Genomic DNA, 15,726 nt, shown 5'->3' with positions numbered 1-15,726 from the left:
TGGTCCCGATGCCCCCGAAAGCTCGGACGTGCCGAAGGAGGAGGAAGACGAAGGGGACGAGGGCGGCGAAGCAGATGAGTCGGCCAACACCCCATCTGGCAAGGTGGAGACGTCACGCTGCCCTCCTGATGGGTCCGTCATGGACAGGACGGATGATGACGATGAGCTGCAGGTGCTCGATGCGCCGCCTCCCACGACTCGGAACGGCCGCCGGAGAGGGAGCACCGAGCGTCCGGCTGGAGGCCGGCTGGCTGTCACCCAGCCGACCCGTCGACGAACGGCAGAGAAACGCCATCGTGAGAAGTGACCAGCCGACGGCTCTACTGGCGGCCCGGTCACCAAGAAGACGCGGTCGACGGCCTTGCTAGCTGGCACCTCTCCGCAGGTGCGCAGGAGGATCATGTGTGGCCCCCTTTGACCCCCCTCGGTGAAGAATAAGGCTTTCTTCGGCTCGTGCCTCTTTTTTATTTTCTTGGATGCCATGTGGCATATGAGCTCGTGCCTATTTCTGTCTTGTAGTGACACCATCGAGCTATCGGAGGCCGACGCGTCGGCCCTCGAAGCCGAGCAGGTCGCCTCGCTCGCCGCAGACCACGCGGTGACGGTGCGGCTCGAGAGGGAATGCGCGCGAAGGCTAAGGCCGTGTTGGCTGTGCCAGCCAACACGAGTGGCCCCTCGATCGAGGCGGCGAGGGACGTCCCGACGACGCCGCCACACGTGGCTCCTGACGCGAGGACCTCGCCAGCGCCCGCAGATGCGCATCCAGAGGTGGTGGACCCACCGGCTGGCGTGCCGGCTTCCTAAGAGGTGGTCCGCTCTGCGTTCGACCCAGGGCAGCAGACCGATGCCGAGGCCCCTGGCAACGTCGTTGCTTCGATGGTGCAGGCGACACTGGCTATGCCACATGCGGGTGGTAGCAGCGGTAGCCGGGCCCATTCACTATCTCCGGTGACCGCCACGTGGGAGCAGCGGCAGAACGCCCTGGGTCGTGACTGGGATGGCCCCCTTGGCCCCTGGGCAGGTCGTGTCGATTCCGCAAGCATCGGGCATGATGGCATGCTACGAGAGCAACGTGGTCAGCTTCGCCCAGTTGGCAATGTCCAACCTCAAGACCCTGGAGAAGGCGCTCGAGGTAAGCCTCTCGTCTAAGTTTTTTCTTTGCTTGTTCAAGGGTGGGTGTAGTCCTCGAGATTCGGGCCGGTTGCGCAGCTTTGTGGCAGCCGTGCCAAATCTTAATTTTTTTTCTGGATATCCATGTTGGTTCTCGCATGTTCCACAATGATCTCATTGGATGAACCATGATGTCTGGGATTCAATCAGTCCCGTATGCAATTCCCTTTGTCTATCGGTATGATACTTGCCCGAGATTCCATCGTCGGTATCCCTATACCTTGTTCACTCTCATTACCGGCACGTCTCTTAATTCTTTCTGTAACACATCATCCCGTGGCTAACTCCTTAGTCACACTGAGCTCAATATGATGTTGGATTACCGAGGGGGCCCAGAGACACCTCTCCGTCACACGGAGTGACAAATCCCAGTCTCGATTTGTACAACACAACGGATACTTTCGGAGATACTTGTAGTGCACCTTTACAATCACTAGTTAAGTTGTGATGTTTGGTACACCGAAAGCACTCCTACGGTATCCGCGAGTTGCACAATCTCATGGTCTAAGGAAATGATACTTGACATTAGAAAAGCTTTAGCAAACGAACAACACGATCTTGTGCTATGCTTAGGATTGGGTCTTGTCCATCACATCATTCCCCAATGACGCGATCTCGTTATCAATGACATCCAATGTCCATGATCAGGAAACCATGATCATCTATCGATCAACGAGCTAGCCAACTAGAGGCTCACTAGGGACACATTGCGATCTATATACTCACACATGTATTACGGTTTTCGGTTAATAAATTTATAGCATGAGTAATAGACAATTATCATGAACTAGGAAATATAACAATAACCATTTTATTATTTCCTCTAGGGCATATTTCCAACAGTCTCCCACTTGCACTAGAGCCAATAATCTAGTTACATTGTGATGAATTTAACACCCATATAGTTTTGGTGTTGATCATGTTTCGCTCGTGGAAGAGGTTTAGTCAACGGATCTGCGACATTCAGATCCGTATGTACTTTACAAATATCTTTATCTCCATCCTGGATGTATCCACGAATGGAGTTGAAGCGGCACTTGATGTGCTTGGTCTTCTTGTGAAACCTGGGCTCCTTTGCAATAGCAATAGCTCAAGTGTTCTCACAAAACAAAGTCATTGGGCCCGACGCACTTGGAATCACTCCTAGGTCGGTGATGAACTCCTTCAGCCAGACTCCTTCTTGTGCTGCTTCTGAAGCAGCTATGTACTCTGCTTCACATGTAGATGCCGCCACGACGCTTTGCTTCCAACTTCACCAGCAAACTGCCCCATTATTCAAAATATACATGTATCCGGTTTGTGACTTGGAGTCATCCGGATCTGTGTTGAAGCTAGCTTCGATGTAATCCTTTACGACGTGCTCTTCGGCACCTCCAAAAACGAGAAACATATCTTTAGTCCTTTTCAGGTACTTAAGGATGTTCTTGACCGTTGTCCAGTGATCCAGTCATGGATCACCTTGGTACCTCCCTACCAAAGTTATGGCAAGGTTCACATCAGGTCTGGTACACAACATGGCATAGATGATAGAGCCTATGGCTGAAGCATAGGGGACGGTACTCATGTTTTCTCTATCTTCCGCCATGGTCGGGCGTTGAGTCGTACTTAACCTCACACCTTGTAATACAGGCAAGAACCCCTTCTTAGCCTTATCCATATAGAACTTCTTCAATATCTTGTCAAGGTTTGTGCTTTGTGAAAGACCTGTGAGGCGTCTCGATCTATCTCTATAGATCTTGATGCCTAATATGTAATTAGCTTCTCCAAGGTCCTTCATTGAAAAACTCTTATTCAAATAGGCCTTGATGGTTTCCAATAGTTCTATATCATTTCCCATCAACAATATGTCATTCACATATAATATGAGAAATGGTACAGAGCTCCCACTCACTTTCTTGTAAATACATGCTTCTCCATAAGTCTATACAAACCCAAAGGCTTTGATCACCTCATCAAAGCGAATGTTCCAACTCCGAGATGCTTGCACCAGCCCATAGATGGAGCGCTGGAGCTTGCATACCTTGTTAGCGTTGCTGGGATCGACAAAACCTTCCAGCTGTATCATATACAATTCTTCTTTAGGAAAGCCATTCAGGAATGCCGTCTTGACGTCAATTTGCCAGATTTCATAATCATAAAATGCGGCAATTGCTAACATGATTCGACCGACTTCAGCATCACTACGTGTGAGAAGGTCTCATTGTAGTTAATCTCTTGAACTTTTTGATAACGCTTGGCAAGAAGTCGAGCCTTATAAATGGTCAAATTACCATCCACGTCAGTCGTCTTCTTAAAGATCCATTTATTTTCTATGGCTCGCCGATCATCGGGCTAGTCCACGAAAGCCCATACTTTGTTCTCATACATGGAGCCTATCTCGGATTTCATGGCCTCAAGACATTTGTTGGAATCCGGGCTCGCCATCGCTTCTTCATAGTTCGAAGGTTTACTGTTGTCCAACAATATGATTTCCATGACAGGGTTGTCGTACCACTCTGGTGCGGAACATACCCTTGTCGACCTTCGAGGTTCGTTAGCAACTTGACCCAAAGTTTTATCATCATTATCTTTAACTTCTTCTCTAGCCGGTTCAGGTGCCTCAGAAACATTTTCTTGCGCTGTGCTACTCTCCAGTTCGAGAGGAGGTACAATTACCTCATCAAGTTCTATTTTCCTCCCACTTACTTCTTTTGAGAGAAACTCTTTCTCTGTAAAGGATCCATTCTTGGCAACAAAGACTTTGTCTTCGGACCTAAGATAGAAGGTGTACCCAATAGTTTCCTTAGGGTATCCTATGAAGATGCATTTTTCTGCTTTTGGTTCGAGCTTCTCTGGTTGAAGTTTCTTCACATAAGCATCGCAGCCCTAAACTTTCAGAAACGGCAACTTAGGTTTCTGGCCAAACCATAATTCATACGACGTCGTCTCAATGGATTTAGACAATGCCCTATTTAAAGTGAATGCGGCAGTTTCCAATGCATATCCCCAGAATGATAGCTATAAATCGGTAAGAGACATCATAGATCACACCATATCCAAGAAAGTGCGATTACGACGTTCAGACACATCGTTACGCTGCGGTGTGCCAGGCGACGTGAGTTGTGAAACAATTCGACATTTCCTTAGGTGCATGCCAAACTCGTGAGTCAAATATTCTCCTCCACGATCAGATCATAGAAACTTTATTTTTTTGACACTTTGATTCTCCACCTCACTCTCAAATTCCTTGAACCTTTAAAAGGTTTCATACTTGTGCTTCATTAAGTAGACATACCCATATCTACTTAAATTATCAATGAGGGTGAGAACATAACGATAGCCACCGCGAGCCTCAACGCTCTTTGGACCGCATACATTTGTATGTATTATTTCCGATAATTTGGTCGCTCGCTCCATCGTTCTGGAGAACGGAGTCTTTTTCATCTTGCCTATGAGGCACGGTTCACATGTGTCAAATGATTCAAAATCAAGTGACTCCAAAAGTCCATCTGTGTGGTGTTTCTTCACGCATTTTACGCCGATATGACCAAGGCGGGAGTGCCCCAAGTATGTGGGACTATCATTATCAACCTTACATCTTTTGGTACTCACACTATGAATATGTGTAACATCACGATCGAGATTCATCAGGAATAAAACATTGACCAACGGGGCATGACCATAAAACATACCACTCAATTAAATAAAACAACCATTATTCTCACATTTAAATGAGTAACCATCTTGCATAAAGCAAGATCCCGATACAATGTACATGCTCAAAGCTGGTACTAAATAACAACTATTAAGGTTTAAAACTAATCCCGAAGGTAGATGTAGAGGTAGCGTGCCGATGGCGATGACATCGAGCTTGGAACCATTCCCGACGCAATCGTCACCTCGTCCTTAGCCAACCTATGCTTGTCCCGCAGTTCCTGCTTAGAGTTGCAAATGTGAGCAACAACACCGGTATCAAATACCGAGGAGCTACTATGAGCACTGGTAAGGTACACATAAATAACAAGTATATCACATATACCTTTGACGTTGTCGGCCTTCTTGTCCGCTAAGTACTTAGGGCAATTCCGCTTCCATTGACCGATTCCCTTGCAGTAATAGCGGTCAGTCTCGGGCTTGGGTCCTTTCTTTGGCTTCTTCCCGGCAACTGGTTTACCGGGGTGCGGCAACTGGTTTGACGTCTTTCTTGAAGATTTTCTTACCCTTGCCCTTCTTGAAACAGGTGGTCTTATTGACCATCAACACTTGATGCTCTTTCTTGATTTCTACCTCCACAGATTTCAGCATTGAATACAATTTAGGAATAGTCTTTTCCATCCCTTGCATGTTGTAATTCATTAGAAAGCCTTTATAGCTAGGTGGAAGCGATTGGAAGATTCTGTCAATGACTGCATCATCCGAAAGTTCAACTCCCAGCCGATTCAAGTGGTTGTGCAACCCAAACATTCTGAGTATGTGCTCACTGACAGAACTATTCTCCTCCATCTTACAGCTAAATAACTTGTTAGAGACTTAATATCTCTCGACCCGGGCATGAGCTTGGAAAACAAGCTTCAGCTCCTCGAACATCTCATATGCTCCGTGTTGCTCAAAATGCCTTTGGAGCCCCGGTTCTAAACTGTAAAGCATGTCGCACTGAACCAGAGAGTAGTCATCACTCCGCGACTGCTAGGCGTTCCTAGCGTCCTGGTCTGCCGCGGGAACGGGACGATCACCTATGGTGCATTAAGGACATATGTCTTATTGGAAGTAGTGAGGATGAGCTTTAAGTTACCAGCCCAATCCGCATAGTTGCTCCCATCATATTTCACCTTGGTTTTCTCTAGGAACGCGTTGAAGTTGAATGACACATTTGCGTTGGCCATTGGATCTATAATATTTGTAAAGAAAATTTTAGACTAAGGTCATGATAATTAAGTTCATCTAATCAAATTACTAATGAACTCCCACTTAGATCGACATCCCTCTAGTCATCCAAGTGTTACATGATCCACGTCGACTAGCCAGTGTCCGATCATCACGTGAGAAGAACTAGCCATCAATGGTGAGCATCTCCATGCTGATCATGTCAACCATACGACTCTTGTTCGACCTTTCGGTCTCCTATATTCGAGGCCATATCTGTACATGGTAGTCTCGTCGAGTCAACCTATGTGTTTTTCGTGTGTAACCTGGCTTACAACCGTTGTATACGAACGTTAGAATCTATCACCCCCGATCATCACATGGTGCGTCGAGACAACGATCCTTCACAACGGTGCACACTTAGGGGAATAAATATCTCAAAATTTTAATGAGGGATCATCTTATCTTTACTACCGTCGTTCTAAGCAATAACATGAAAAATATGATAAACATCACATGCAATCATATAATGACATGATATGCCTATATTATCTTGCTCCTTTGATCTCCATCTTCGGGGCACCATGATCATCATTGTCATCGGCATGACACCACTAGTAGAAAAGAGGGTTTTAGTCCACTTGATGAAATCCCATTAGTCCTGGTTCACTCAAGAACCGGGACCCATGGGGGCATCGGTCCCGGTTCGTGAGGCTAGGGCGCTGGCACGGCCTCGTGGGCCATTGGTCCCGGTTCGTATGACCCCTTTGGTCCCGGTTCCAGACATGAACCGGGACAAATGTGACTCACTCCTGGCCCACAAAAATTAGTCCCGGTTTGTGGCTGGAACCAGGACCAAATGTTGAACTCTATCTCGGTTCTAGCCACAAACCGGGACAAATGGTTTGCCTATATATACCCCCTGCCCGCGAGAAGAGCAGTGCACTGCTCTGTTTTTTTGTCCGGCCGGGGGAGAGCTTTGTGGTTCTCTAGCTCACCTCCTATGCACATGAGGTGTTCGATGAAATGCCCGAGCCACACTTAAGCTTTCTCCTCTCGAATCTCCTTCTCCAAGCTCCATTTTCCTCAAGTTTTGTGTAGCTTTGGCGGTCCGTCCTGTCCCGTCCCCGTCCTCACCGCCGTCGATCGCCCGCGCCCACCTTGGCGCCGGCACCACCGTTGTTAGTCTCTTCTTCTTATCTTTTTTCTAAAACCAAAAGTTCTTACTTGTAATTTTGTTGCTTTTTATTATTGTTTGGTTATTATATAGTGCGATGGTTTTGGTATCCGCCTCCGTCGGCCCTCGTCCTGTCTATGATTCGGATGTGGTATATATTATCTTCTATAACTACTTGTTTTATTTAGTGTTTATGACAATTATGCCGACCAACGTGAGATATATATTTTTTATCTAGGAGGTATTCGAACCAGCACACAAATTCTTGCCGATAAGTTAAATTTGGTTCAAAAATAAAACAACTACTTGAAAGAAAAATTACAAAGAGTTGAAGATGATATTGGAGTTGGAAGTTGCCGATGTGCGTGATGATCACAATATCAAGATGAATGCAATGCGCTTGAAGATTAGAAAGATTAGAAAATATGCCATTCATACTGAGGCTTGGTATCGTTATGCCGTTGGATCAATTGGTACCTTAGTTGCGGTTATGATAGCATTTGTTGTTGCATTTAAATTTTATAGTTTCAATGTATGTTCTAATTAGATGCTCTAGAGAGCTATATGTTGTTCAATAGTGAGAACTATGTATGAACATTATGTATTTATTTTGGTCACTACTGTAGTTTGGCTTTAGTGTGATGATAAATTTCTATTAATTTGGTCACTTTTCTATTCATGATATGTTGTATTGGTTTTTAATACACTTTATTATATAACGCAAGCAGATGAACCGGCATTGGATGTATGGTGACCGATGCACCTCCGAGTATATTAAGGGCCTTTATAATTTTCTCGAAGTGGTTGAGGCAAACAAGCAGAATGGTTTTATGCATTGTCCATGTACTGTGTGTGGGAATACGAAGGCTTTCTCTGACTATAAAGCCCTTCACTTCCACCTGCTTCAAAAGGGTTTTATGCCACACGATAATGTTTGGACCAAGCACGGAGAAAGAGGGGTTATGATGGAAGACAACATAGAAGAAGAGGATGATGACAACTACCCCCCTGACTACGGTGATGCTGCAATGGGGGAAGCTGAAGATCAAGAGGAACCAGACGATGTGCAAATGATGATCTTCATCCGGTCATTGTTGATGCACATAGAGAATGCGAAAGTGAAAGGGAGAAGTTGAACTTCGATCGCATGTTAGAAGATCACAAAAACGGCTGTACCCAAATTGCGAAGATGACAACACAAAGCTCGGTACCACACTGGAATTGCTGCAATGGAAGGCAGACAATGGTGTATCTGACAAGGGCTTTAGTTCGCTACTGAAAATAATGAAGAAGAAGCTTTCAAAGGATAACGAATTGCCCGACAGTATGTACGAAGAAAAGAAGGTTCTATGCCCTCTAGGATTGGAGGTGCAGAAGATACTTGCATGCCCTAATGACGACATCCTCTACCGCGGTGCGTACGAGGATTTGAACGCATGCCCGGTATGCGGCGCATTGCGGTATAAGATGAGAAGAGATGACCCTCATGATGTTGAGGGCCAGCGCACCGGGAAGATGGTTCATGCCAAGGTGATGTGGTATGCTCCTAGACTACCGTGGTTAAAACATCTGTTCAGAAACAAAAAGCATGCCGAGTTGATGCAATGACACATAAAAGACCTGTGGCACCCCGATTCAACGAATTATATTACCAGTGTTTCCAACCAAGAGATCATGTCTTCTAGAAACACTCAACAACTTGGAACAGAACTGAACTGACTTTATTGATAGAATAAGGTGAAAAGTACATATCTTACAATGATAGCGAGGCCAAAGGCACCCTTGGTGCTGCAACAATATCTACATTATTTATGAGACATAGTGGGGCCTCGAAACTACTAAGTACTTCTACAGCGTAGCGGAACATAGCGGCAACTCCATACATAGGGACACTGCTGTGGACACTTCCTAGTATGCATCATCACGACCTCCGTCCTCGGCTTCTCCTGCATCTCGCATGATACGCCATGTGAGTACCTGGAATGTACTCGCAAGCTCATAATAACCAACTAATGCAACAAACAATAGCATGGCAACAAATTAGGAATAAAACCACTTGGCTTTATAATATCCACTTACTCATATCTTGGATTGTCTCGCAACCACCGGAATGCCTATCAAGCATCTCCATTCAACTAAAGGGTTCTTCCATCATTACTAACATCCACAGGGTTGACCATCTACTGGTCGGGCTGTCCATTACCGTGGACACGGCTATTCGATTAGGTTTGACACTCTGTAGAGGTTGCACACTTTACCCACACTATGGAGTACTGACCTCGTGATCCCATTCGGGTGGACCAACATTACTCCAACGAAACTTGCCTGACCCGCGACTCTCTCATCATATCCCCGGCAACCACTCCCTTCCGGAGTCTTGCCCTGGGTGGACATATGTCCTCATGACACCTGCCACCGTCGTGGCCAAACAAAACTGTCCCAACCGGGGACGGGCCCAACTCAACTTAACTGGGCTCATAGGGTTACCACCAAGGGGAACATAGGTGAGGTGGCCTCCCGGCGATGGTCGCCGGCGACTAAGACGGAGGCGACGGCTGGGATCGGGCGGAATGGAACGGGCGGTCGACGACAAGCACGCACATACCCGCAGCTTTGCGAGTGGTGGATAGACGACGTCGGCCCCTTCTTCTCCGGCGGCGGCGGCTTCGGGTGGTCGTCGGAGACGAGGATTCCGGTGGGGAAAAGCTTGGGCGAGGGGTCGGGAAGCACCAGGGAAACTTCCCGAACTCGATGGTGGGGTTGATTAGGCTCTGGAGGATGTGGTTGGTGCTGTCGACGGTAAGGCTGTAGGATGCGGAGCTCCGGCGATTTTCGAGGCCAGAGGGCCTCTAGGTCTTGGCTCGCCATTCAGGAAGTCAATAGGGAGCAGCAGGAGGGGTGTGGAGAGCTCGAAGGGGTCGGACACTCCTTTAAATAGGCCGGTGACGAGCTTGGCCGATCTCTCCCGAAGCGGCGAGGATAAGCTCAACCACAGTCGCCGAAGGGCTGAGGTGGCCGTCGTGGAGTGCGCTGAGGTGACGGAGGAGAGTGGGGAGGCGATGGGATAGCTCGTGTCCATTAAGGGCTCACGGACGAGAACAGTGGCCAGAGCTGTCAGTTCGGTCCTGTGGCGGAGCTTGGCCGGGAGTGGCGGCGGCGTTCTCCGGCGATCCAGCACCTTCGAGAGGTGCCATGCGGCTGCCAGGGACCTCGTCAGTGCTCCGGACAAGGATGGGGCAGCGAATGAAGGCTCGGGGCGGCTCAGCTATCACTGGAGTTGCGCAGAGCGCGCTCTATGGCATGCCATCACCATGATCACCATGGTTGTGGCCACCCGGATGTCACGCAGGCCTGGAGACCTTGTCCATTGCGTCGACCAGCCTCTCCTTAGTCACCATCCACTGCTTGCTCCATCACTCATTCTCTCCTGCGACTTGGAACATCAACAACAGTTTCTGTCTATAGACTTTGGGAGGTTTTAGAGCTCAACTGGGTTGGGGTTGTAGTAAGATAGGATGTCTGGGAGGATCAGCATAGAAAAACTCTAAGCTGGCAAAGTTTGGCAAGCTTTGCTATAAGTGAGACTTGGTGGGGAAGTGTCATTTACTAGTGCACACATGCCCAAAAATTTGTAGCTCCATTGTGCACTCCTAGCTAGCACTTCCTTCACAAGGGTTCAATTATAGCAGAAACTTAGCACAGTTTTCCTGCTCAAAATTTGTATTGGACCATTGGACGTTTTTACATATTGGAACTATATATGATCCCTAGTAACTACAGGAATTTATTGGGAATTTTCCAAAACAGGAATCATGGGGTTGCTTCACAAAGGGACAATTCTGGTCAGAAAATAAACAATTATTCTGGCCAAAATTATACATTGGGCAAAGAAATATTTTTGAATATTTTGAAATCATATGGTGTTGAGAAGATGTTGTAAAAGTTTTGGGTCTTAAAGCTCATCCAAGCTATAGGTTGCTTCACAACCAATAGTGATGCCATAATTCCCAAAAATAGAAAGGGAATTATTTGGAGGAATAAAATATTGCAAATAAATCTCAGAAAGGTTTTGGTAAGAAGCAAAAGGTTTTGGGTTGCTTGAGACAAGAAATCAGAGACTTCACAATCCAACTTGCTTTGAGAATTTGAAAATCCACCAAATTGCAAGTGATCCTCAAAAATATTTTAAAAAGAAAAAGTTTGAAAAATCATGGTGTTACAAGACCGTAAGAAAGATGGCAAGTTGAGAGCAACCGCTGATGTGTCGCAGTGGAGAACGATCGAGAGAAAGTGGAGCGACTTTACACGTGACCCAAGGAACGTATGGTTTGGTCTAAGTGCAGATGGCGTTAGTCCTTTTGGGGAGCAGAGCAGCAAGCATAACACATGGCCTGTGACGCTATGTGTGTATAACCTTCCTCCTTGGTTGTGCATGAAGCGGAAGTTCATTATGATCCCAGTGCTCATCCAAGGCCCTAGGCAACCCGGCAATGACATTGATGTGTACCTGTAACGCCCAAGATGCGATCCTATCCTTATTTTGGCACGAGGGCCTCGACAGGGATAGTAGCGTATCTCATCGTTCCGCAAGAATGGATATCGTTAGAAGTACATGTACTGAAGAGAAGAGTTTATGGAATTGTCTTACACTTGCCACAAGCTACATCCTTGTCACATCAGTACAATACATAAATATCACGAAGAAGAGCAGGGTCCGACTACGGACGAAAAAAACGAGAAAAGAACGACGTCCATCCTTGCTATCCCAGGCTGCCAGCCTGGAACCCATCCTAGATCGATGAAGAAGAAGAAAACGAAGCAACTCCAAATGAACAATCAACGCGCTCCCGACAAGTAATATTTACCTGTACCTGCAACTGGTGTTGTAGTAATATGTGAGCCACAGGGGACTCAACAATCTCATTTCCAAAGGTATCAAGACTAGCAAAGCTTAATGGGTGAGGTATGGTTAAGTGGTGAGGCTGCATCAAGCGACTAAGCATTTATATGAGGTGGCTAACTTACGAGTACAAGAATAAGAGCGGAACATCTATGCATAACGGACGTGAACTACTAATGATCAAATGAATGATCCTGAACACCTACTTACGTCAAACATAACCCCACCGTGACCTCGATCGGAGAAGGAGCTCACGAAAGAGACAGTCACGGTTACACACTCAGTTGGCATGTTTTTAATTAAGTTTACTTCAAGTTATCTAGAACCGGACGTTAAACAAAGTTTCCATGTTTCCACATAACCGTGGGCACGGCTTTCCGAAAGATTTAACCCTGTAGGGGTGCTCCAACCAGTCCATCATAAATTAGCACAAGCTGCACAGAAAGCCTCGGTCACGAAACTCGTGACTTCGTCGGATTCCTTAGTAGAAAAACCTCAACTCTGAGATTGCACAAAGCATCACCGGAATCTCGATGCACAAGACATTTGTCAAAGGTAAAACTAATCCAGCAAGGTCGCCCGACGTGTCGACGATCCCGATAGGAGTCGCGTATCTCGTTCTCAAGACACGACGGATTGTCCAAACTTCCGGTAGGCCAATCACAGAGTTGCCCCTGGTAGCCACCGGCGGTTGATAGGTTGGACCAACCCCCATGCGTAGCACTGTCCCGGGGGTTGATTAAATTTCCTCATGTTAATTACTCCCTATGTGGTTCATTAGTTATTAGGAAAATGTAGTACCAAAGATGGGCCTTGCCAGAGCAGTTTTAATCTAAAAGGAATTATCATGGGGGTCCCCATAACAACCCCGATCGTGTTAGGAGCGCTCAGTTATGGAACAGAACACCGGTAGCCGAAACTAAGGGGGGAAAGGTGGAACAAAACACCAGGCTAGAAAGCCAAGCCTTCCTCATTTTATCAAGTATATAGGTGCATTAAACTAATTAGCAATTAATAGGGTGATATGACAAGGAACCCATGTTATCACATGGAAGCATCTGCACCTGCAACTAGCAATGCTAACACATGGTTAAGCAAGCGGTAACATAGACAATCAGTGGTTTGCTAGGTTGTGAATAGGCTGAAGGTTTCATGGCAATGTGGAGAGGCTGACATTTAATAGGTGGTAGACAACGAGACATAGCGATAGAATTGATACAATTAGAATGGCATTGATAGTAATTATATCTAGGGAAATGGTCATCTTGCGTGAGATCCTGCTTGGAAGAAGAATGACTCCATGAAGCAGACGAACCGACGTAGTCGAACGGATTCTCACTCTCCGAAGCGGTCGGAACTCTACCGAGACGAAGCAAACTGGAAACAAGAATCAACACACGATGCACAACACAAATGATGCATGAGCGGTTTCATTTACGCACGGTACGACATGACAATTCACACAATCAAACACTACATATTAAGTGAAGTTCAATATGCAACGAGTTGCATATCGATGAAACTCCATCTTTAATTATTTAGTTCTATCCCGATTAGTTACACGGAAATATTAAATGTTAATTAGACATGGCAAGAGGTGAAGCGTAATTAAGCTTCCTATCTAGGCATTTTAAATGAGGTTGGAAACGACATATAGCATCTCCGATATGACCCCACACGTTATATTAGAATTATGTCTAGATCTGAACTAACATGTTTTAATATTTGTTAAACAGAAAAACAAAGTGGTTCACGTGATTCCACCCGTCGTTCTAGCCCATTTGCATATATGGCTCATGTCCAACGGAGTTACGGTGAATTAACCATGACCTAAACCGTTTTTAACATGATGACACGCAAACCGATGCAAACAGCTCAGTAAACAGTTTTAAATATGCATGAGAGTTGGAAAATATTTATCTACGCAAAATTCTAGCAAAGTTACATAAATAACTTGCTGCGATCCGACTCAAGGATTAAAATCTACGGGCGTTTTAAAATAGGCACCTAATCTCCAATTAGACAAATTCGCACGTGGGGAAAAAACTCACTCGGCCGAATTGCACCATAGTGCAGCAGCCCAGGATGATTTGGCCAAGGTGGCTGTGTGTAGGATAAAACAAATAAAACATGGAAAATGAGGAGGCTCGGAATAGAACCCAAGACCTACTAGGTGTGACCTAACGTGGGTCAACAATGGGCTAGTCGTGTCATTGTGCTAGTGATGTGCATTCGGTTATTATACATAACAACCAGGGCTGATAAAAGACAATGCAAAATCGCTGAGAAAAACTATGTTGGAGCCGGTGGGATTTGATCCCTGGTCTACTGCGTGGAGGTTCAACGTCGTGACCAGCTGGGCTACGATGGATTCGTGCTAAAAGAAGGATTCCTTCACTAGATGAGCATACACAAACGCTGAATCTGAACTTAACAAATCTGAATCACCAACTCGGCTGTAACTGAACCTGATTGGAACTATTCGGCCGTGGCTGAAGACGCAGATGCAGGTGGGCTCGTCTTTGGCGGGATGGGGCTGCGTTGGAGAAGGTCGAGACGGGGAGCAGGCAACGGGATCCGGCGGCGGTGCTTGGCCTCGTCCGATTCCTGGCCGGGCATGCAGCACACAGCGGCAGAGCTTGCTCCTCTTGCAGCCATGGCAGGTTCCTGAGACACAAGGAGAGACAGAGAGATGGTGAGAGGGAGAGAGGAAGGAGAAGCATGAGAAAGGATAGGGAAGGGACGCACGAGGGAACCGGTCTGGTGGCTGCTCTCATGGCTGCCGGCGGTGGCGCCAGTCGCCGGACAACGAGGCAACCCAGAGGAGCACGGGTCTCCTACTATAGATCGGGAGCAGCGAGCGGCTCACGGGGCGACATCGAGAGGCTCTACACAAGGGAGGAACGAAGCAAGGCGACGGAGACTTGTCAGATACCGCCGACAAGGAGGTCCCTCGCGACACTCACGGCGGCGACCATCCATGGAGCTAGGCAAAGCTCCTGATGGTCCTCCAGCAAGAGAGAAAGACTGCAAGGTGAGGGAGAGATAGGAGGAAGGGAAAATGGGAGGAATCAGAGGAGAGGGACGCGACGGTCCTATTGGAGGTGATGCGGGGGCTTCGAGCTCGCCATGGAGGTCAATGACGGGGCATGTGGCTGCGCGGGGCTGCCCTGGATAGAACATGAGGAAGGAGGAGGCCGCACTTGGTTGGCAAGATGAGAAAACGAGGTGGGTGGCGGCGGCTACGGGAGAAGATGGAGGATTTTTAGGGATTAGGTATGATCTAGACTAGGGTCCAAATATATAGCTAGTGGTCTAGGTTTAGGTTAATCTCGATCCTCCGGTTTTTAATTGGACGGTCGGGAAAATTGGTTAGGATGACCAATTGATAAACCGAAACGGTTTGCGAGCAGGGTCCGTGCACTGTGTAGAGGGGCTAGGCGGAGATGAGAGGAAAAAAACAAGCAACCCGGCGGCAGATTTTTATAAACCGAAAACGTCCGACAAAATGACCGGCTATAGTGCCGCTATAGATTTAACGATTTGGGTTGCAAATGAACTCCGATTGCAGCGAAAATTGACAGGTGGCCTAGCTACACTATATAAAGACCGCACACCAAGTTTCAACCCAATCCGA

General features: G+C 46.9%; 1 long non-coding RNA gene across 2 annotated transcripts; it reads right to left on the bottom strand.

Annotated features, from left to right (window-relative positions):
• Positions 1–12,017: 12,017 nt before the first annotated feature.
• Positions 12,018–15,459, bottom strand: LOC123430045. Of its 2 annotated transcripts, XR_006622834.1 has the most exons (3): positions 14,838–15,383; positions 14,558–14,756; positions 12,018–12,066 (listed from the first exon to the last, which is right to left on the bottom strand). It is a non-coding gene; the product is annotated as an uncharacterized LOC123430045 (long non-coding RNA). The 2 variants fall into 2 exon arrangements; XR_006622833.1 differs by lacking the exon at positions 12,018–12,066 and having other exon boundaries at positions 14,509–14,756; positions 14,838–15,459.
• Between the last annotated feature and the right edge of the window lie 267 nt (positions 15,460–15,726).

The sequence above is a fragment of the Hordeum vulgare genome, chromosome 2H (assembly GCF_904849725.1).
Source record: "Hordeum vulgare subsp. vulgare chromosome 2H, MorexV3_pseudomolecules_assembly, whole genome shotgun sequence".
NCBI classification, from domain to species: Eukaryota; Viridiplantae; Streptophyta; class Magnoliopsida; order Poales; family Poaceae; genus Hordeum; species Hordeum vulgare.
The sequence above is the reverse complement of the archived record's forward strand: the minus strand, read 5'-3'. Positions and strand labels throughout refer to the sequence as shown.